The sequence below is a fragment of the Equus przewalskii genome, chromosome 7 (assembly GCF_037783145.1).
Source record: "Equus przewalskii isolate Varuska chromosome 7, EquPr2, whole genome shotgun sequence".
NCBI classification, from domain to species: Eukaryota; Metazoa; Chordata; class Mammalia; order Perissodactyla; family Equidae; genus Equus; species Equus przewalskii.
The window spans coordinates 32,847,518-32,871,833 of NC_091837.1; positions in this window are offsets into that span (position 1 = coordinate 32,847,518).

Here is a 24,316-nt window from a genome sequence, read left to right on the forward strand (position 1 = left end):
GTGGTGACTAAAGATCTTTACACATGCACAGAAACAACAACTTTTGTGATCCACAACAAACTGAAAGCACTAACTCCAGCCCTTCATACAGACTTGCATCATAATTCCGTTAATTAAAAATTCCTGGCAAATAAATGCACAGAGTCTGCCCAGGGGGCTTTTATTGTGTGTAAAACTAGTGAGTTTTGTAACTCTGAGTCACCTTGCATAGAGAACTAGGTGAAATAAAATGACGTCCAAGAAGATTTGTGCCTTTTAAACCTATGGAGAAGTCTGACGAGTCGTGGCTTTCTGATGACTGCTTCCACTCATCCTTCTTGTCTTCATTCTTTGACTCCTTAGCTGTGCTTTTTCTTCTTCCTATTAGTTTAATGATATTCATCCCCTTGTTCTTATCCTCCCCAGTCCCTCTGGGCTCTTACCTTCTGATGATGCCTCAGCACTGACTTTCCTCCACTGAATTCAGATCTCCTTAGAACAAGGTGGCACCCACAGCTCCAGATATGAAAAGAGTCTTGGGTATATGCACATGAATCATTGATGGTAGAGCTTTTAAGTTTCAACCATATAACAGAACTTCCTATGTGAAGACTGTATTCAAACTAGGATGAGAAAAGATAGATTATTTTGTAAATGGTATTGAAATAATTCAGAAAGCCAACAATAAGCTAGTATATTACCTTAATCCTCATCAAATTCAATTCCAGATAGAGTACAGATTTAAATGTTAAAAATATGAGGCCACAGATTTTTCTAGCACAATACATGATTAAATAGTAGTATGACCTTGATGTTGACATAAGAATGAAATGATAACTAGAAACCATGAAAGAAAAACCAATAAATTAGACTGCATGCAAACTTATTTTTAGTTTAAAAAGAAAATGAAAAGAAAAAGTATATAAAGTGGGAGCACCAGATGGGGGCACATCCACAGATTATTGGTAAGATATATAACAGACAAGGTATTAGTATCCATAATGCAGCAAGCCAGCTACAAGTCTAGAATAATAACATGAGCAATAATAAAATGGACAAAGGACAGGAACAAGCAATTTATAGAAAAAATGACTGACATGGAAAAACAAGAAACTTCATAATCAAAGAAAAATACTTAAAAGGATGACATATTTTTCTTCTATCAAATTGGCAAGAGGAAAGAGGTGAAATAGTCATTATCTGCAAGGGCAGAGGGAAGTGATGACATATGTTATTGTTAGGAGTGCAAACAGCTACAAACACTTTAAAGGCAGGTTGAAATAATGCTCATAATTTATAATGTACACACTTTATGATTCACCAAATTCACTCTCAGATATTAATCCTATAGAAATACTCCCACAAATGCTCACATATAATTGTACAAGTATTTACTGTGTCTTTGTTTTAAATTTAAAGGCTGAAAATAATAAAAACGTTCATGAGTGAGCATTTGATTAAATACACTATGGTAGAATCACTCAGTGAAATTCTTCGTGGCTCTTAAGCAAGATTACAGTGGGAGTTCCATTCCCAGTTATGATGCAGCAGCTTTAGTCAAACAGTCCTCTTACAAAGAATGACAAGAAAAGCAGGCCCACAGGAGACTCAGGCAGCGGTGTGCCGAGGCACAAAAGTAATAACTGTGACCAATGCATTTAAGAAATTGCATGGTGAAATAGAGAATTTGGCTCAAGAACTAAAATCGACTTTAAAAATCATGTATATGGAAATTCTAGAACTGAAAGGTGCACAGAGCTAATTACAAATTTATTGGATGGGGGTAACAGCAGTTTGGAAACAGTTGAAGCGAGTATTAGTGATATTGAAGAAAAAAATCCAAACTGAAGCATGTAGTTCAAAAAGGAAGGAAAATACAGAAAATAGCATAAAAGATATACAAACAAGAAAAAGCCTAATGTATTTGCAGATGGAGTCTCAGAAGAGGAGAAGGGGAAGAATGGCACATAAGCAATATTTGAAGAGATAATGGTCAAAAAATTTTTAAAGCAATGAAAAATATATACCCATAGACTTAAGAAGCACTCTAAACCCCGAAAGACAAACACAGAGAGAACCACATTAGGCACTTTGTAATAAAACTGCTGAAAATCGAAGACAACAGGAGAATCCCATAGAGCCAGATAAAATAAGACACACTCCAAGACACACTCCCTTCAACGGAGACACAACAGAGCTACAGCTGACTTCTCGAGGGAAACCATGGAGGGCAGAAGACAGTGGATGCCATCTGTAAAACCTGAAAAAAATTAACTGCCAATCCAGAATTCCATAACCAGCAAAATATTCTTCAAATGCTAAGGCAAAAGAAAGACATTTCTGGACAAAGAAAAATTTACTTTTTAAAAAGACATAGCTAGAAGACACTCTAGAAGAAACACAAAAAGGAGTTTTTCAGAGGAAAAATGATCCTACACAAAGACATATATTATACTAGATGTAGTATCTTTAAAAGAATATTAAAAATGCATAATAAACAGGCTAATATATTGAAAATGATAAAATAAATGCTTGATTAATAAAAAATAAAGAAATATAAAAGTGAACACAAACCTGCTGAGAAAAATGGAAAACTGCTGTTAGAGCGATAGCTATAAACCCAACTTAACCGCAACAGCATTGAATACAAATGCACTGAGTGCTGGAGTTAAAAGACGGCTGCATCAGATTGGATATCAAAGTTGATATCACATGCCACTTACTAAGGCAGGACAGTGATAGCCATTTGACTTACAATGAATGATAGGGGAAAGGAAGCTTTTTTAAATAAATGATGCTGGGTCTACTGAATATTCACACAAAAAGTGAATCTTGACCCCTAGGTTTTATCATGTATAAAAAACAATTTCCAGGTGTGTTGTAGATCTAAATGAGAGACAAAAACAATAGAGACTCCAGAATAAAGAACAGAAGAATATCTTGATGAACATGCAAAATAGAAAAGATTGATGGACTATATTAAAACTTGAAATTTCTATTCATCACAGGCACCATTAAGAGAGCGAAAAGGCAAACCATAGAGTGGAGAAGGTATTTGCAATACATCTATCCAACAATGGACTCATTTACAGATATAAGGAACTCTTACATATCAATAAGAAAAAGACAATCTAAAAGACAAGTAGGAAAGATACTTCACAAAAGAGGATATTCAAATAACCAATAAACAGGTAAACGTATTCAAGCTCATTAGGCCTCTGGAAATGCAAAGTTAAAAGCATAATTAAATACTACGATAAACCCAAAAGAATGACTAAAATTAGAGACTGACGAAAACTAACTGCCGGCAAGGATGCAGAGCACCTGCCATCTCCAGACCGCTCTGGGAGGAGTGCACCAGCGCAAGCACTCTGTCAAACATTTGACTCCAGCTCCCGGAGTTATCTGCAAACGCAGTTACCCAGAAATTCTACTCTTAGGCGTATATGCTTTAGAAATGCATACACATATCCACTAAATGATGTGCTAGAATCTTCCTAGTGGCACCACTCATAAAAGGGCAAAACTGAAAACAACCAACAATAAAATGGGTAAATAAATAAAATGAATAAATAAATTGTGGCATTATCACAAAATTGAATAATATTCAGTACTGAGAATAAGTAAACCATGATTTGGATGGATCTCACAAACATAATGTTAGCAAAAGAAGTCAGACATACATACACACTGTGTGACTTCATTTGTAAAACTTTCAAAACAGGGACAAAGTGAAGGACAGTGGCAGAATCAGAAGAGTGATTGTCCCGGCAGGAGGGGCAACTGGATGGCATGCGATGGGCTTCCAGTCAGCTTCTATTTCTTGGTGATTAAATGGGTGTGATCTCTTGGGTACTTGGCTATAATTTTTACTAAAAAAGGGAAAAGAATCTAGCGGATGTATATGCACTGACTTAGAAAGACAGCCATGATAAACTAGCAACTGGAAAAAAAAAGTAAATTGCAGATCACCAAATATAATATGATTCTATACTGGTACAGAAAACAAAAAGATGAATTATTATATCCAAAATAAATCTATGAAGGATTTATTAACAATGTTTATCTCCAACGTTTTTTGCTTTATGAAATTTTTGGATTTTTAAAAAGTGAGCATTGGTTACACATTTGAGACCAAAAATAACCGACAGTAAAAAAGAAACAGTTTTCTAGCTGAACATTCCACAGGATCAAAGCTGTCCCCGGGGTGGTGCGATGTGGCAGTCTGACAGGGACGCCTCTCTGCAGTCCCGAGCAGCTGAGCTTTGGCTGCTCTGGTTCCAGAATCCCTTTGGGGGCAGAAGGGCAGACCACTCAGAGGAGCAGGTCCTTCATGCTTAATGAAATGCGCCTTCTTAGCCTCACTCAACTTGTGTTCAAAGGAGTGGATTTTGCACAGTTCTCTGTGAACGCTCACTGAGCAAAGGTAACAACCTGAAAGGCCACCACAGAGACGCCCAGCCCAAGCCAGAGAAGGGGCATGGGTGTCGCCAAACACGTCAACTGTATGTTCACACATTGTTTACCTAACAAAAGTCCCAAAGGATTATTCCCGTTTGCCAAGTCTTGGGTGTAACACTCAGTAAGCTTACGTGTAAACCTTTAGATCAGTAAGACAGACTCCAACTTACTTCTGTCAGTTTTACCATCAACATCCTTTTAGATAATCTTGTTCTCCACAACCAATTTATACTGTTATAAACGAATTAAAAATTTCTGTCACCCCATCTTATTTTTATACATTATTATGGGAAAGGAAAAGATGTGCAATTTCTAAGAAGTATGCTTGAAAATAATGGGTAGCATTTAAAAGACTTTTTATTATACCTGCCAAGTATATCTCTGTGAATAAAACGATTTAGAAAATAAAGCTGTTTCCAAGTTAAACTTGAAAACAGACTCCAATTTGAAAAATAGAAACTGTGTGTGCATGCATATGCATGTGTACACAATCTCTAAAAATCAAAAGTATGTTATTTTCCCACATGGAGAAATGGAGAATAAATTTTAGCCTATTTTCCTAAAAAAAGAAAAAAAAAACACCCCAACTCCTAATGAATTAAGGAGACATTTATTCAAACCTATGGCCAGACCAAAAAACAAAGGTAAGGATTTAGAAATTACGCTCAGATTTATAGATTCACAAAAAATAAAAGAGGGTCCTGCCCAGTGGCACAGTGGTTAAGTTCACATGTTCCACTTCAGTGGCCTAGGGGTCGCCGGTTCAGATCCCTGGTGTGGACATGGCACTGCTTGGCAAGCCATGCTGTGGGAGGGGTCCCACATATAGAGTAGAGGCAGATGGGCACAGACGTCAGCTCAGGGCCAGTCTTCCTCAGCAAAAAGAGGGGTATTGGCAGCACATGTTAGCTCAGGGCTAATCTTCCTCAAAACAAAACAAAATAAATAAAAGAGAAATAGGAAATAATCATTTAATGTCACAGTATTAGCATATTTATTCTCTCTGTTTTGTCTCATCCAGTTAGAACCAGACAACATGAGCTTGACTATAATAACAAGGATTAGTCCAATACGAGGAAGGACCACTTTGGGTGACAAAAGGCTGGAAGAGAAAGCAGGTACCACATAAATCCTGTGACTTTTCCTGGACTAGGATGGATCTCTGAAGGCATTTTCTCAGAAAGAAGTGCTCCGGGCCCCCAGGCAGCTGCGTGCTCTGCACCAGGCTGGGTGCTCCACACGCACTCAAAGGTCTTTATTGCCCTTATCTGTCAACACAGACCTTTGCTGTGAGAAAATCAAAATGTTTACATTAAAGAGCACAGTGAATATACAAACAAATAAACACATATGGTTATAAATTTTTCATAAATGATGCAAAAGAGAACAAGTGCATACTGAACAAGTTAGAAGAAATTTTATCTTTTGCATTATGCAAATGCATTTTTGCTAGAGATATTTTTTCCTATGTTTATAAGGATGATCCTCATTAATACTTTTACTATGTGAACCACAAAATTGACTGCGTATGTTTTAACAGGCACATACGCATAATTACTCTGTGGAGATACTTTCAGAAGTGTCAAAATATGAATTAAAACACTGACACTTTTTTAGAGCTCCTTATACAGTTCCAAAACATGTGGTTTACAGAATGAAGGCTTGGTAAAATGGATTAGAAAATTTGTATGCAGCAGTTTCCAAAGTATCCGTTATTTATTTTATTTAAAGCAATGTTCAGTGGGCCGGCCCCGTGGCCGAGTGGTTAAGTTCTCACGCTCTGCTTCAGCAGCTGGGGTTCACCGGTTTGGATCCCTGGCACCGACCTACACACCACTCATCAAGCCATGCTGTGGTGGCGTCCCACAAAGCAGAACTAGAAGGACTTACAACTAGGATATACAGCTAAGTACTGGCGATTTGGAGAGGAAGAAAAAGAGGAAGATTGGCAACAAATGTTAGCTCAGGGCCAATCTTCCTCACCAAAAGTAAATCAATAAATAAAGCAACGTTCAGATCCCATTATATTACGTAGAAATTCTTCTGATTAGGGAGACATGTGTAGATGCAGAACAAAACCAAAGTAACTTACCTGCTCTCCACTTTCTGAGGAAAGGATTCCTCCTCCCTTTGTGGCTGAGATGAGGCCAGAAGCTCTCTGGCCGGCGAGCAGAGCCTGGGCCTGCCTGGAAGAGCAGGCTCCCTGTGCTCCTAGAAGTTACAGCCTTTTGCTCGATGCCTCTTCTTCCTTAAGAAAGGTGAACGGGCAATCGTACTACAGAGGACGCGCAGTGCTGCCAAACTGTGCTAATTGGTTGCAGTTTTGGCCAAGTCAGCAGAATACTCACTAATTTTCTCCTCCTCCAGAAGATAAACAGGTATCCTACTGCGTTCTGGGGGGTGCGCACATACAGACCTACTAGGGCTGAAGACATCAAGGCACTAACTACACATCACCAGTGTTGTCATTGACCAAATAAAACTCATTGCACCAAATTCACACACCAGGGGGGAATTTATTCCTCAGCTTGCTACAATATAATCTCAAAACTATAGATGAAATTCTGTCTATATTGAGACTTGGTTGGAAAGAAACACAATTAAATGAAAACGTGCAATTCTTATTCCTTTAAGCTAATAATCCCCCAGCTTTTTTTTTCTTTTGCTGATGAAGATTTGCCCTGCGCTAACATCTGCATCAATCTTCCTCTATTTTGTATGCGGGTTGCCACTACAGCATGGCCAATGAGTGGGGTAGGTCTGTGCCCAGGATCCAAACCCAAGAACCCAGGCTGCCAAAGTGGAGCACACTGAACTCAACCACCAGGCCATGGGCTGGCCCCAGTGATCCTTCATCTTGTAATGGTTGACTTTTTTCCAATAGTCTGTCTTAACATTTCTGGTCCCGCAACTTACAAAAATGCAAAGAGACGGTTCTGGTTCCCTCCACGCAGACGGCTGGGAGAGGTTCTACCACTTAGGCTTTCACTTTGACGGGTTTAGGTTTTTTCTGTCATGAGTGAGGATCACAGAGATTACAGAGTCTAGTCATTTCACTTGAAAAGTAAGGAAATTAAGGGTTAGAGCAGTGAAGCAACAGAACACTACTCGCAGGGTCGGGACGGAACACAAGCCTCTTGACGTCCAGGCAGGTTCCTTCCAACATCGCTACTGGAATGATCAACCAACCAACCAAACAAGCACGACATTCTTCACAGCAAAAAGTACGGTCTGTGTTTTTGCTAATGTGTGTTTTTACCTCTGAAGAGATTATCCAAGTCCGTAGCTTCTTCTCCTTTGATTGTCAAACACCTGATCTGCTGTACAAGTCGGGCAAACAGAAACAGAGCGCAGATTCAGCATGTTTCGAGGAGTACAGCGTGGTGGCAGCACAATTCAAACCAGAACCACAGGGCGGACAGGAGTGAATCAGCGGGTGTTTTGCTGCGTGGAGCCTTATTACAATTCTTCTTCAATTTAAGACTTAGAAAATAACACTTTTGTTTGGAAATTCTAACTTTAAAACCTGGAAAGTCCCCCCATCCCAACATTCTATTATAGCCAGAAGTTTCTAAAACTCCCTGGAGAATAGTGTCTTCAGATTCTGAGGAGGAGCCTGTGGGGTGGTAGCCACGGTGGGGTGGGGGGGTAAATAATAATCGCTCCTGATGATTTCAGCACTAATTTTAATCAGAAGATTACAGACATGTGCTCAAACAACTGAATAAAGTAATTTAGTTACACTGTTGAATGTCAGAGAGTTAATTAGCTTTCAAAATGCTCCAGTATGTAGTGAGGACTGAATTTGTAACTCTTTCATTGGGGAACTTTATTAAAACCTGAGGCTCACAGTTTGTAATGGATGTGGAGGTCTCTAAAATGAAACTTTCCCAGTGTTGCTAATTACCTGGCAATTAATTTTAGGCAGCTAGAACTTGAGATAGTTGATGAATTTATCCGTAATACTTATTTTAATGAAAATTATAATACCTTGCTTTGCAAATATAGTTTCTGATGGCACTTGGACGGGAGCGCTCTCATTTCACCCTCACTGGTGAGCCTGGAGGTTGGGCACGCAGTACTGTTTCAATCTCTGTTTTGGATGAGCAAACTGATTCAGTCCCCAAAACCTTACGTAGAAACCTAAGTGACTTGTACATAGCTTGTACATCATTTTATCTATAGGTTCTATAAATATGTATGTCATGGTAAAAATACAGTCTATTTATCAGATATTTTTTAACCATTGAGTGCTTTTTCATCAAAAAAGCAAGAAATTGGGAAAGAATTTCTATTGAGATCCCACCTCTGACCTTAAAAGGAGGTCCTCTGCAGCTACTGTGGAGCATCCTACTTCCGGATGTTTAGTCACCTGTGGCGCCAATATGCTCAGTGCCGGCAGACCTGGGTCCGAGTCTGAGTACCAGTGCCCTAGGTTTGTGAGCCAGAGTGCGTCTTCAAACTCTAGAGGTCTCCGCTTCCTAATCTGCAAAACGGAGATGTGCTTCCTTATAGGATTTGTCCTGAACAACAAGTGCAATGATGTATTATAAAGTAGTATACAAACTCTAAGGCACCGTGGCCATGCATGAAAATGTGTGGACACTTTAATTAATTCAATACGCTTAGTTTTCATTATGTTCAATAACATATATGGCATCAGGATTCACTTACGTTCTTGTAGGAAAGAATATTAACAACAGAAAGAGGGCTCAAACTTCAGTAGTGAGCAGCTGGTGGACATGGAACGCCGGAGGCACAACGTGTGCGGTTTGTAGTCATTTTGCAAAGAATAAGATGGGAGAAAAAAGAACAATTTTAGCTCTGCTTACATATTTTTGGCAAATCCGTGGGTATTTTCCCCAAAACTTTACAAATTTTATGAAACCGAGTTGATTTCAAAGCATCTTAAAGCATCCTCTGTAATAAATGCTGATGGAGATCTTGATTCTCTCTTACAAAATTAAAAAATAGAAGCTAGTATGCCTTATACAACTTTGATGGGAATTTTAAAAAGCAATTTAAAAATAAATCCGATAAATTTACTGAGTGGCTTTTTAAAAACGTGCTAGGCACTGCAATTAATCATAGATATATTTCGATATAGTTCTTGCTTTCAAATTATTGCATCACGAGGGAGATACCCCAAGTCAAACTCTGTAAACAATTCAGATTCAGTTACGTTTCCTGAGTGAGGTAGGTACCTTCTAAGGACTCTCAGATCTTTGATTTCATTTAACCTCATTTCATTCTCACACAAATTCTATGAGGTAGGAAGAGGATCCCTGTTATAAAGAAAGAAATTGAGGCTCAGAGATGTTAAACCGCTAGCCCATCTTGGACACACAGGGAGAGGATGGAGGAGCTGGACTCCAAATCCAGATTTCCTTCTGCTCTACCCATCATCCTCCAGTAGCACAGGGTTTACTGAGCATCTACAGACAGCGTGGAGGAGGAGGTGTCACAGGTAGAGCGAAAGGAGGGGAGTTATTGTAGTAATAATGATGATCCTGGAGGCTGGAGGGAGGATACGGCTGGGTGCCAGGCTAGTCGGGGAGTTTTGCAGAGGATGCAGGCGGTCTGGTCTTGAAAGAATGGGGATGTGGATGACTGATGGGTTTGTAAAGGCCTAGGAAATTAGGATGAGAGAAAAGCAGGAACTGGAACACAGCGAGCCTAAGCAAAAGAAGTGTTTTAGGGACTTGAATAAGCTAATCAACTTTTTTGGCTGAAGCAGCTGCACTGTGCCAGGAAAGGAAGGATCGAAAGGGAGCCTAGGACTTCCATAGGGACTGCACTGAACCTGCAGATGGCTTTAGGAAATAGGGACATTTTAACCATGTTAACTTCGATAATGCTATAGACCAATGATACCTCAATAAAAATAAACAGATAGATAGATAGACAGATAGATAGGTAAATAATGAGGCTAAAAGAATAAGGCAGAGGCAAGCTGTGGAGTGCTTGCACACTGTGCTCAAGCATTTGGGCTTTATCTTGAGAGAAGTGGAAAAAGCCACTGAAATGTGGCATCTTGAAAGAATCTACTGCAAAGAGTCAGTTGAAATGTTTGGAGACAATTAGGCCAGTAATGTGCCAAAGACTAATATTCACTTGTATTTTAGCTAAAAAGATAATACCATTGAAATCCGCAGGTCTTACCAGTTCACCAATAATTCCTCTTGAAGCCTGACCCCTCCCTACCTTTCACAGTCACCACAGCTCCAGGTGCTCGACCCGTCCTCAGCATCTCTTATGAGCAGGCGTCAGCTCCCCCTCTGTCTGTCTGCCCTGACTCCTCCTCTGGAGGAGGGCACAGGACTGAGAGGGTCACTGCTTCTGCTGTGAGACCTGCCACCGTCACCCCGAGCCTCTGCCATCCGTTGTTCTTCTGCTTGCCTTTTCCTCAGGATTTTGCTACTCCCCCTTGAAAAGGGGCTGCGTGATTTCTGCCCCTCTCCCTATGCTCCCCTACTTTTGACAAGGCAAACGAGTGGCTGCCATCTCTGTGCTCAGGAAACCGTAGGCCCTAAACCAGGTGCCTAACGTGAAGGAGGTAATATTAATCTTCTGTTTTCGTGTTGAAAAAGACGGAGGGGGTAAGTAGCTTGCCCAGAGTCCTACAGTAAGCAGAAGAGCCAAAGGAGAAGGGCCAGAATTTGAATTTACATCAGGTTAGTCTAAATGTAGCTGGGCACCGTCTAGAACAGGAGTTGGCAATCTCCAGCCCACAAGGCCAGCCCTGCCCGTTGCCTGTCTTTGTAAAGGCAGTATTACTAGAGCTCAGCCACGCTCACTGGCTTACTCACCATCTATGGCTGCTTCACACTACCATGGTCTAGTTGAGTAATTATAACAGAGATCTTACGGCTGGCACAACCTCAAATACTTACCAAATGGCCCTTTACGGAGAAAAAGTTTGCTGACCCCTGTTCTGGAAGTAAAGGAAAAGGTCCCTAACACTAAAAATGATACAGACCACATGTGATTATATTACGTTACTATCTTTTCTCAAAATTTCCTTAATAACTGTATTTCGTTATATCTTATAATAGGGCTTGAAAGGCAAATACTGGGCTCTGCCTTTTATTTTTAGACAAATTGTCCAAGTCCAGTCAAGGTTTCTTTGAGCTTCTTTTACACACAGGCGTTGCCTTCAGCTAGGATGGCATCTGCCGCCAAGAGACTCATAACCTAACAGCAGTGCAGATGTGTGCATGGCCGGCGCCCCCCCACAGTGGGCTGTAAGGCTCTGTCCATCAAACACGTTTGGTTTGTAAATAAAAAGTAATTGAACCTTTAAAAATACTGCATTATGAAGCATCATTAAACGATATACATATGAAAATGTTTATGTAGAATTATTTATAAGAGGAAAAATACTGGAAACAACCTGAATACCTGTCAACGGGGGAATGAGTCGAGTAAGTTAAGGGATGTCCACACTATGGAATATGATACAGTTATTAAAAATAATGCATTGAATCCATTTGTGTTGCTATGGCAAAGTATCCATGACATATCATTAAATAAATAAAACACATATATTTTAGCTAATATTTTTATTGTCAGACTTTCCTTGAGCCAACAATGATTTCACGTTTTTCTTTGTGAGTAGACTTAGTTATCTAAGTCTTTACAGCTTTTCCATATAAAAATAAAAGTCCAAGACCAGATTATTTTTCTTCTGGTCGTAAATGCTGATTTCTTTATAGGTGCCTTGCTCAGACCACCATTATAAACTTGGGATAAAATATGTGTGTACTTTATTAAAGAGCCTCAGCATTTAATGTCAGGGTCCATTAAAGTTTTGTCCACATGTTGCTCTTTCCGGAACACAGCATTCTCCCCCACAGTCAACACGGTTCTGGGTAATGATCCAGAGTGATGCGAGTTAACCTTCAAAGAAACATGGACACAGAACTAATGTAATTGTTTTTACAAAGAGTGAATGTGTATCTGCATAGCCACATGTATACATGACACAGAAGAGAACATGACATCCCCTCACACAAGCGTCAGACTGGAGGAGTGGCCAGTGAGGAACTGTTATCTTTACAAAGCTTCTATATTACCTGAATTATTGCAGTGGGAATTTTATCATATTTTTATAAGCCTATAACATATGCTGTTTGATAGGAAAAGGTCTCGGTATTATTGTGTTTAATTTTTTCTTTTTACTAATCTATATTTCTAATTTTCCTATAATACACAAGCATTGCTTTAGTTATGAGAAAAAAATCATGTTAATGTCCCAACTTTACTATTTACAATGACTAGGAGACGATTATTTTAAAGGCAGATTAAGTACATAGATGAGAAAAATACCCCCGGCGCTTGGGCAGCACAGTTTTGTTTTTCTGGGGCGCAGGAACACTGCTGTCTCCCTTGTGCGAGGACCCGTGCCCATGCCGGCACGCACTGTTCTGCAGCGTTTAATCACCAAGAGCCTGGCCAAGGCAGGGTTCCAGAAATCAGAGACTCACAATAAATTATAAAATGCCTTTACGAGAAGCAGCTCAGAAAAGTATTTCTAAAGATCTTTTTAAGGCATGCATTGGTTACTTTATAACATTTCCGCAAAACTGTAACTTTGTTTAGGAAACAAGACTATAATGAAGGGGCGGAAGGAGCCAAGGCAAACGGAATCCACCGGGGGGGGGGGGGGGGGGGGTGCCGAGCCCTTTGTCTCATTACAGTTTCTACCCACACTCTTGAGCTCATCTCCACACGACTCATTTCATTTTCAATTTGCAAAATAAGCAACAGAACCCTTTTTGTTCTTACGGGCTTGGACGTGCTCATGGGCTGTAAGAGGGGTCATCGCTGAGAACACTGCACACCCTGGTACCCTCTGGCTGCTTCTCTCAGGGCGTTATCACAAGCCATGGTGTCTCGTCATTTAGGGTTTCCTTTTATTTCTCCTTCTCGGTCTCTACCTGAAAACCCGCCCCTGCGGGGATGGGCTGCTCTGTTCGCCTCCACAGCCCCAGCACCTAACACACCACTTGGCAACAGCAGAAGCTCCACATGTATTTGCTGAATGAATGAAGGTTGATGCAATGAATGAATTAACATGCCCACTGCCAAGTCTGCAGGGCTAGAGCCATCCTGACTGAGTTCAGATCCTCATCCCACCACTTACTAGCTTGGGTGATTTTCTTATCACTGAGCGAATACTTCATAAGGACAAGACTTTAGTCTGTTTTGTTCACTGCTGCATCACTAGAGTTTGGAATGGTACCTTTCTAAGTACTTGTTTAAGGGATAAATGTGGAATGAATGAATGAATGAATATGTCCAATTTCAGGCCCTGGGTATGGTCAGGATCCTGAATTCAGCAAGGTAAGCATGATTCAGGTATTCCTATGCCATAAACCAATTCTGTTCTGACCGGGTCTTAATTCTGGGATAGGAAGAGTTGTGGAATACTGAGCAGAGGCTTGACCGAGGTGTCAGAGGGCTTGAGCTTGCCACCAATGACAGTGTCAATAAGAGAACTAAATGCTTTGGCTTTGATCTCCTTATTTCTATGTTGAAGAAGTTGGATTAGATCATCTTTTGAGTCCTTTCCCCTTGGAAAGCTCCAGGACTGTCACACCTGGTAGAAGTTCCTCAGAGTCCCACTGAAGGGTGGAGGGGGCAGGAGCCTGTCTGGATGGCCTGTGGGTCCCTGTCCAGCCACAACCCTCCATAAGCCAGAGAGGTCCTGGGTAGTCTTGATGTTTTGATTACTGTTCACTTGATTAGGTTTAATTTAGTTCCAGAGTAATATCTGTAGTAATATCTCAGACTCAGTAAATAAAGGTCTAAGTTACTGTTTGATGCAAACACGTGTGGTACATGTGTGTAAGACACAACTAGAACTGGTTGAATCATAAGACTTTAAAATCAACAATTTTTAGGGGCCTGTCCAGTGGTGTAGCGGTTAAGTTGGCACGCTCCCCTTTGTGGCCTGGGGTTTGCAGGTTTGGATCCTGGGTGTGGACCTACACACTGCTCATCAAACCATGCTGCGGAGGCATCCCACGTACAAAATAGAGGAAGAGTGGCACAGACGTTAGCTCAGGGACAATCTTCCTCACCCCTCCCCCGCCCCCCCAAAAAGAAAAATCAACAGTTTCTATAAAAATGAAAAAAGATATGAAACCATTATTTCAATAGTTTCTTCCCTGTGCCAGGCCCAGTCATATATCTATATCTATATTTATCTACTTCTATAACCTATATTCAAAATCCAAGCCTCATGTTTTATATTCATTATAGAGGTGAAGAAATTGAGACTCTAAGAGGAAAACTAATGTATATCTCTGAATCAATCAACTTAGATTTACTAAGATCTATAACATGAATAGTAATGAAGACAAAAACAAAAGCATAATGAAAATTGGTTCTTAGCCTTTAGCAGACTCTAGACTTTTTGAGAATATAAGGCACACACACAAATAAGTATTAAAAAGGCACATGCAGACACACGCATGCAAGCTCCTGATGTGTAGTATGGACCAAAAGCACAAAGGAGGCTAAGAACAAGGAATGGGACTCTCTCTTATTGGATCCATGTCCCAGGGCCTAGAAAAGTCCCTGGCACATAGTGGTTGCTCAAAATCTGTTTAATTTGTTGAGTGACTACTAAGTGTCAGCCATTATACTAGTGTTAGAAATACAGAGACTTGTAGAACATGATCTCCAACCTCAAGAAGCTCATATGGATTGGAAGTGCTATAGAAAACTTCAGAACAGAGCCAAGCCCTGGAGAAGAGAGAGGATGCAGGCAGAGGTGAAGGAGGCAGGAAGAATGGGAATCAGACACCAGAGAAGGAAGAGAAACAAAGTTCAGATGATGACAGGGAGTGAGGGGGACACTGACTAGACTTCACCTCCCAAAGCAAAGAATTTATGTGGGAGGGAGTGAAAGAAAAAGTGGATGGATTAAAGAAAACCTATTTAATGACTTGGAAGGTTAATATGTGGAACAACCAACTAACACTGTTTTAATTCTGAGAATGGACCTCATAGAGGGTATTTATGCTGGAGCCAGTTTTCCTAGTGGAAATAAACAAATTGGCTCATGGCAGTGCAATTTATTATGAGGATCATTAAGGAACTATTTCACTACATACCATGGAAGAGCATAAAATTTATAATATGGAAGGCATTAGGAAAAACAAAGTGAGCTTTACTGGGCATTTCCTTAGGTTTTCTAAACAGCAGTCATCAGATTTAACAAGTATTTTGACTAATGGTGGGTCTATCCACTATGTGAATTAGAATATACTAAACACTACTTTGGAGAGGCATAACAAATTATTAAAAAATACTTAGCTGAGGGACTGGCCTGGTGGTGTAGTGGTTGCGTTCACGTGCTCCGCTTCAGCGGCCCAGGGTTTGCTGGTTTGGATCCCGGGCAGGGACCTATGCACTGCTCATCAAGCCATGCTGTGGTGGCATCCCACATACAAAATAGAGGAAGATGGGCACAGATGTCAGCTCAGGAACGATCTTCCTCACCCAAAAAACTCACAAAAAACAAACCTTAGATGAGTGGGAAATGCCTGAAAAAAATGTCCTACTTAGGCTGGGGAGAAGCCAGCTAAGACTTATAATGTGAGGGGGCACTGCATTTCAAAGTAATTTTCTTTATAATGAAACTGTTTCAATGAGTATAATTTTATTAACTTGTTGCAAATAGAAGCCTTCAGTATATTATAATGAAATGTTCAAGGTGGAAGATTTTGTGTAGTATAAATAAGGATGAACAATTTGGGGATGCATGGTTATTCTTCCCCTTCCGTGGTTCTATTCTCACAAAATAAGAAGTAAATGCATCACAAGATGATCTTGAGAATCTTAGAAAGAAGTAGACTGTAGTCTGAGAATACACCCAGTGAGCATTCTCCAAGCCTTCGGCGGGCACTCTCCCGCTCGCCTAAAGCGGTTGAAATGAGTGAGGGCTTTGGAGTCAGGCAGTTCTGGACTCAAAGCCAGCGCTTCTGCTGATTACCTGTGTGATGTCGGACGGTGTGCCGCATCTCTCTCAACAGTCAGGTGCCTACTTTATAAAATCAGAATAAAGATACTTACCATGCGTAGGGCTGTGTGAGGAGGAAATAAAATTGACAAGGTGATATGCTTAAATTGTTTAGCACAGCACTTTGCAGCCCAAAGTAAATGTGTGATATTAATATTAGTTAGTTATTATTATTGATATTTCTGGTATCACTATTTTAATTCACTAAAGCAGGAATCTGCTGCAGAAGACCTATGTTTGGGTCCCGGATCAGCTATTAGTAGTCATTCTACTCCCTCACTTATAAACGGCAATACTATAATGACAGTAATGTCTGCAGTGCCTAAATCATGGGAGGCTCCAAAGGTGACGTATGTGCAGATGGTAAACTGCCACCAGATTAAAGGTCTCCCCCTGCGGTGCACACCCAGATGGAAGGCGCTCAAGCAGAAGGTCATGTGCCTCCATTTAATGCACTACGAATATATTAGTCCTCACTCTATAGCACAAAGAAAAAGAAAATATACACTTTTTCAGAAATGTTGACCTGTGGTGAATCTGACTCTTTGAAGTTGTATCACTATGTAATCTTACTGCTATGAAGGTAAATCTTATAAATATCCAGTGGTATATAATCCATTCAAATTTAAACTTGATCCTCTACTAAGAAAACGTGAATATATATAGACTATTTCCACTGCTGAGTCGTGGGTATTTAAAGTTTCCTAATAATAACTCCATCTCCAAAGGAAAGTTTACTCTACTTCCAAAGATTAACAAGAGAACAGACTTTTTAAAAATAAACACAAAACTGGGATGCAGTTAAGAAAAAGACAAAATTCCCTAAATTTCTGAACAGCATCTAATTGATTCTGGAAGAACGTCAAGAGTCAATTTTATATTTTGCACTTGGATTGCAACAAGTCCAGAGATTCTGAGGGGACAAGTATTGGGTGCAGAAGAAATGACAGAAGGCCTGTCCAGAGTCCAGCGATGGAAGGAGGACTGGAGGCCACTGGAAATTATGACTCTAATTCTCACTAATTTAACCCCAATGCCTATCCTTAGACATGAGCCAAGTAAAAATTATTTCTCTCCAACATGTAGAAAAGAGACGGAATTTAAATATTCTCCTCCGCCTGTATCTGACATCTTGTGATTTTAAGAGCAAAGATTTGGGTTACAGGAAAGGCGGCCACAGGAAATTACCACAAGTAAACTGTGAGGAGGTTAAAATATAGTTTATCTGCTCATAATTAGCCTACTTATTATTGCTTGTTGATTTCCTCGTTCTCTTTGTTTCTTCATGCTGGAATTCTAGACCACGAACAGGATGTCACAGAGATGGGGCAGAATCAAAGTGGGGACGCTGTCAATCCTGTTCATCCCCGCACTGTCGTGAGGATTGGCCAACAAAAAGCGGACAGGGGTTGGAGTACAAGGATAGCTTTGGTCTTGAGATTTGAAAGGAAAAAAAGGCTTAAGAATTCAAGATGTTTACCATATGACTCCCCATCTCCCCCCAGCTACCGACACGCTTCTGGGCACACATGAAGGAGGAGTTGACAGAATAGGGTTGTGTGTGATCTTTTGCCAGATTATCAGCATTCTCCACTTGCCTTTCTTTCTGTAGTAGTTACGCTTACCTAGTATATTTCAGTGCCAACCCCTTCAAAATGGTAAAGTGCATCATATACTGAAAAGAGGGATTCCTAAGAGGACTTCAAGATAGGGAAGCCACATACCTGTGCTGCAAAGAAAGCCTTGCTAACCTCTCTCAGAGGTTTTTTTCAAAGCAGTTCAAAGACCTGTTTAGTCTCGTTGACTTTTGACATTAATGGTGAATGTCTAAAATGTTTACAAGAAGGCTGACTGAGTTTTTATTTGAGAAAAAAGATAGGATAGAACAAAAAGAATAAGGGCAAATGGATGTACTCATGTCTATAATTCTAAAATAAATAAACACTGTCCCTTGGAAAACAGCTTAAAAAAAAGAAAAAGAAAAAATTCTCCCTCAACTACGAAATGGAAAGGATGCTCAAGCTCTCAACTACTTCAAGCTGTAAACAGTGTGGGTGTGAAAAGCAGTAAGAACAGCTAGACCCTGTGAAGTTTCAAGAAGAGGAGTGGCTGTCTAGCAAATAATAAAAATGCAAGATACAGATACAGAAATAGAGAGGCGTGCATACCCACAGGGAACAGACCATGCCACAGAGGGGAGCTAATCCGTACAGTCGCGTGCATAGCGATTAAAATCACAAGAAGCTATTTAACAGAAATGAGATGTCACCCAAATGCTCTATAACAACGTTTGCATGAAACAAGAACAAAATCCACAATCCAGGATATAAAATCCACGTGAAAAGTGCGTCCTCTGAGCCATGCCTCTCAGTGAACAGTCTCCCCTCGGGGCTGCAGGTGTAAAAGGGCAGAGAGTAGTTCCCAGGGAAACTGCTCCTCCCTGAGAGGCGTGCACGTCTTCCTGTTACACATGCTGAGTGGAAAGAGCACAGCTCTGGAGGCTTGGAAGAAACAGCAGCCCCTCAAGCAGGAGTTTCTTCAAATCTCACTCAGAGAGGGTCCAGCATCCCACAAGGGCTGGAACACGAGGGCGCCTGCCTGCAGCAGCGTCTGAAACACACCCACTTCTCGCTTCTCTGTCTCGCCTTTTTGGCTCCATCTCTGTCTGGTCTCCAATTATTTACTTGGTGTTAGATTTTCCTATGTTTATAATTTCCAGCATGGAAAATGGGGCTCTTTTTTTTCCAAAAAGAAAAAATAGTTATTTAGATTATTTCCTCAATTAGGTTAAAGATAGCAAATAGGGTCACATCTGTAGCTCCTTAGAAAGTGATTACAAGTAAATAAAAATTTAAAACTGATACTTAAAATATAAGTTTACATTTAGGAACAAAAGGCTGATGTGTTACCAATAAATCAAAATGGAACTATTCAGAGTAAGAAGAAATTGTATCTGAAATACATTTAGATTAAAGATAACAAAGACAAGTAACAGGCAAGAGAGGAAACTCCAACATGATTGACTGGATACATATGCGCAGCCATCCGTGAAAGTATTCCAGAGAATAAAGACGTTTTCAAGATAAAAGGGAATCTTATAGACTTTTACAGATGGGATATGCTTTCTATTGCTTATGAATAATATGCATATTTAGAAAGAGGTAAATTCAAATTTTTGAAAATGAAGTAATAAAAAATACTTTTTAAATGAAGATCAAAGCTTAAATGAATTCTATGAGTAAGTGAACATCATAATATCCAGAAAGAAAAAGAATTCTTTCGAGGACATATAAGGAACTATTCCTGTTAACAAATTTGTCCTGTCACTCTTCTACATGGCTTACTCTCTGGCTCACATTGTCAGAAACGTCCTTACCTGGACTGACTGTTCAGCTTTCCACGTTTTCCACTGAAGTTCAAAGCACAGAGGTCTTTGGAGTTTGAATGTGAAGACTAATTGCAGATTTGCCTGTGTTTGTTGTCTCAGATGATCACGAAGAGCTGCCTCCTTTTTCAAGTTCACGTCTGAATACGGGCAGCCAGAAGCACTGGTTTGTATAAAAACGAGAGCACAGTCATCAGTTTATAGTGATAAATCAGGAATCCACTGTCACTGGAACAGCCTATGTCTAATATTTAAAAGTGGAATAGAGCCATTCTTCTTTTGCTGAATACACTCAAATAAGTTTCTTTTCATTGTCCTTGGAGCAAATCTCAGGTTCTGGATCGTAGACTCTGGTTAGCAGAGTATGACAGGCAGAGTCAGCAACACATTTGGTTTTTACAATTTTGGAAACAAAAATCTAAGACTAACATAAAAATGTGCTTCCAACGGAGCAATGAAAATGTCCTATAAACACTGGACTCAAAATTTGTGTACTCCAATATTTATGCCCTGATTTGACTGCCTATATCACAAAATACTATGGGTAACTAAAAATATTTACCGGTATCAGAGAAAATTATGCCTTTATTTCTTAGTATTCATGTATCCAGAAATGCTGTATCTGGATTTTTGCTTAATCCTCTTCAAACTTGCTAAGGAGTTTTGTGTTTGAAGGTAAAGGGGCACTTGCACGCGGAAGAGTAGAGACACAGTCAAAGCTAAATCCTGAATCCTGGATGTTGTCAGACAGATCGGCACGCTTGGGCGGAGGGACCCGCTGGGACAAAGAATTGGTTCTTAGTTCTAGAGGCTGATCAGGTTTCTGGTAGATTTCTGTGCCTACATCCCTGTCTCCAAAGGGGCCTCAAAGGATTGCTGCTGCTAGGAATGAGGCACCACTGTCATGGAAAACACAGGCAAGACGGGAGGTCACCTGCAGACAAGACAACCCTGGGGGAGATATTTCATGCCCCAGCTTCGGTTTCTCTCCAGTGAAACTGAAAAATCAGATGCAACTCATAAGGGTTGTTGTGACCATGAGAACTCACACACACCCCCTCATTAAACGGTAGCTGTGATCTTTATCAGTGTTAACATCATCTACATCCAGGGGAGCATATAACCAAATGCATCAATATCTAAGCAGCTGGTTCTGTTTCAGGAATTCACTTCCTAATACCATAAATGTGCTGATGCATGGTGCGTAATAAATTCTTTCTGAATACACGAAAGTTTTCCTTTGTTATTTTAAAGGTCATAATAAATCAGGGACCAATGCAGTTTTCCCTCTATTTTAAAGTACATTGAGTTTTCAGGGAAGGCCTACAAGCAATCTAACCTCAGAGGGACTTTAGTACCAACCAATAGCCAGAGTGGATCTTCTGGAATTCAGGATGGAGTGGTTAGGGTAACACCAGCCTAGCCCAACATGCCAGGCTGAGTCTGCCCTGGCATCCTGGCCGATGAGCAGCCTGGCTGCAGACAGGAGTGCCACTTTACATGCATCTTCTGCAATTTATAATAATTGGCATTGACTTATTGGTTCATTCAGTTATTGATTCAATAACCCATTGACTGAGTATCTGCTACATGCTAGGCACTTTAGGGAATATAAACTTAATGAAGAAATTAAGACATATACACCAATAAATACAATTTACAATAAGAACAAAAATGCTACCTCTGAGTGTATATTATAGGTCCATTACAATACACTGTGTTTTACATATTTTATTACTTAAATTTATTACTAAATACCAGTAAAGATGGTATTAATGTATTTATTTTACAGGTAAGAAAATAGGCTCCTACAGGATAAGCAACTTTCCCAAAGTTGCGTAGCACTTTCTTGGGAGGCCCCAAACACATCATTTAATTATTAGCACCAATTGCGTGGGCAGAGTGGGACCAGGTTATTAACACCATCAAAAAGAAAAAAAATCAAGGAAACGGTGGCATAATTCTTGTGCACAGAGAAGCTGAGGCAAAGATTGAAAGCAGTACTTGGTTTGCCACGGTTATGTCTAGGGGCAAATAAGTCTGCATATTCTAGAGTCCTGTGTGAGGAAGGAAGATGTGATAAAGTACTCTTTCCAATAACAATGGAGCAGGAGGGATCTGTTTAAGCTGCAGCACACGAGATCTCAGGGGAGATTTTAGAAAGAATTTTCTGCAGATAAAAGTTGAAAGGCGTTAGGCTAACCTAAGGGAGGGGAAATGTTTATTTCAAGCACAGCTGAGTCTCCATTAAGATACTGTTACTCAGCAGCTCTGCTCTCCGTGTAACGCATGCTCCCAATTTGAGCTTTTTAAATGATCGTTACGGTCATGAATTTTCTTCACTTCCTATCATCACCCTACATGATTCGTGCTGCTTGGAACCAATGCCCTCTCTTCCTCAGGCTTATCTGTCCAGCACTGTTGACAGCCCCCAAAGACTCTCTTGCTCAGTACTCGCTTAAGTTGAGAAAACTTTGTTTCCGTCAGTCCTCATTCATAAATCAGTCCCTTTAGTCATTTAATCATTCACCTATTTCCTAATTTCAGTCCAGCTCTTCTTTGTCCCTCTGGTACTAAGGTTGGCAAAACTAAATGGAATTCCTCAGAGCGTCACTAGAATGGATATTTCTAGATTCTGCGAGGCAAGACGTATGAGAATGTATCTCCAGATTATACAGATCAGAGTATAGTGTGAGGTTCAGACATATTTTGCAGAAGATGCTGGTTAAGAACTAGACAATGATGGAGGACAGAAGAAAGTATCAAAGGAGTAGGGATGAGGGCCTTCGGATCTAACTGTCTGTACCATTTTCAGCCTGGGTTCTGCTGTGAACAAGTTTCTGTATTGTAACTCTGCTCACTTGTGTCCACTGCAGAGAAATATTTATGCTAAAGAGATGGTGTCCCAAACTTTGGCCTGCCTTCCTGAAACACATACCCTTACTTGTGTGTGTGTGTGTGTGTGTGTGTGTGTGTGTGAGTGTTTAAGAGCATGCATGGCTCTGCATAAATCTACATACATAGGAAAAAACTGATGGTCCTAGGTATGATAAAATCATTTGTCTTACTTTTGATTTAGCCAAATAGCGAGGAAAAATTGTTCTCAAGACATAGTCTTTTTAGAAAATTGCTGACATAAGCTGAAATTTGTAAGCCTTAAAGCTCTGTTGGTCAAAGTCAAAGGTTAGTTTCTGACCCACGGGGAAGCAGTCTAATCAAATTTCAGCTCAGCGTGGACGGTGACAAGCTAGCGCAGCACTGGGCTGAGGGGGGCTGAGCAGCAGCACAACACGTGCTTCAATGGCGGGGCACACCATTCCCCATCCCTCTTGACTTCAGTCTGTGTCTCTTGTTTGCCGGAAAAGAAGGAGGAGTCAGCAGGAACTGTTAGGTTGACCCATATGAAACTGCAGTTTTAACGAGTCAGAGACAGTTGAATATTGGGAATTGCATATGGTTCAACAGAAAAACTAATAAAATATGTCAGCAGCAGCAAGGCAGATGAATAGAAGGTAAAGGCTAAGTAAGAAAAAGCTGCTGGACAGCTGCAGACAAACTTTTCAAAGAGATTTCTTGACGGATCTAAAACTGAGATCCTAGTAGTCTCCTTACTTCAGAAATAGAAGGAAACATAAAAATGACTGCAATTAAAATAATAGTCTTACTTTTCAGAACATTTGTTTAATGTTTAACACCTGTGGATAAATGGAAAAACAAAAGTAAACTGTATTCATATATATTTTTCGTCCATAATAAAATGGTCCTGCGCTCCTTCTAACAGCAGCGTCCTCGACTCCACGTCAAGTGGTAACGAGCCAGGGGCTGGAGGCAGCAGTGCCGAGCAGCGGGTGCTGAGTCACTGCCTTTTTGTCAGGCCCAGGAGGTTCCCGGGACTCCGAGCTCTCTGTTCCTTCTTTTCATGGCAGGGTACCCGATTCCACGGGTTGGTGCAGTTTCCCCATCTTCCAGGACCAATCCTGATCTGAGGCCAGAGGGAAGTCGCTAAACTCAGTCGTTCATTCTGAAGTCCTAGGGTCCAAACCCGAAGTAATACCCATTTCCAGTATCTGGGCCCCTGCTTTGTTCATGAGTCTGGGCCGCCTCCTGGGCTCTGGGTCCTCTGACCGAGCCTCCGCCTTGGTCCTTATCCCTCAATGCGTCATCTGCTGCCATGACTAGAACTCAGGGCCCTCCTGGGATGGAAGCCCTACATTCCTACCTTGTTCTTGCTGGCCCCTTCTCATGACAAGACCTCTGCCTCCTAATCTCAGCCTAGAAAGTGGTCCATTTCCCAGATACCACCTGGCCAGTCTTCTTTGTACTTCTCCCCGTGAATTATTTCCTATTACTGTGCTTTGCTAAATGCTTGGGTTCCCTACCTTCATTTTGGATCCTTCCCATCCGGCTCCAACTCCAAGATTCTGGATGATGACTGCTGGTTTCCAAACCCTGGACACCAG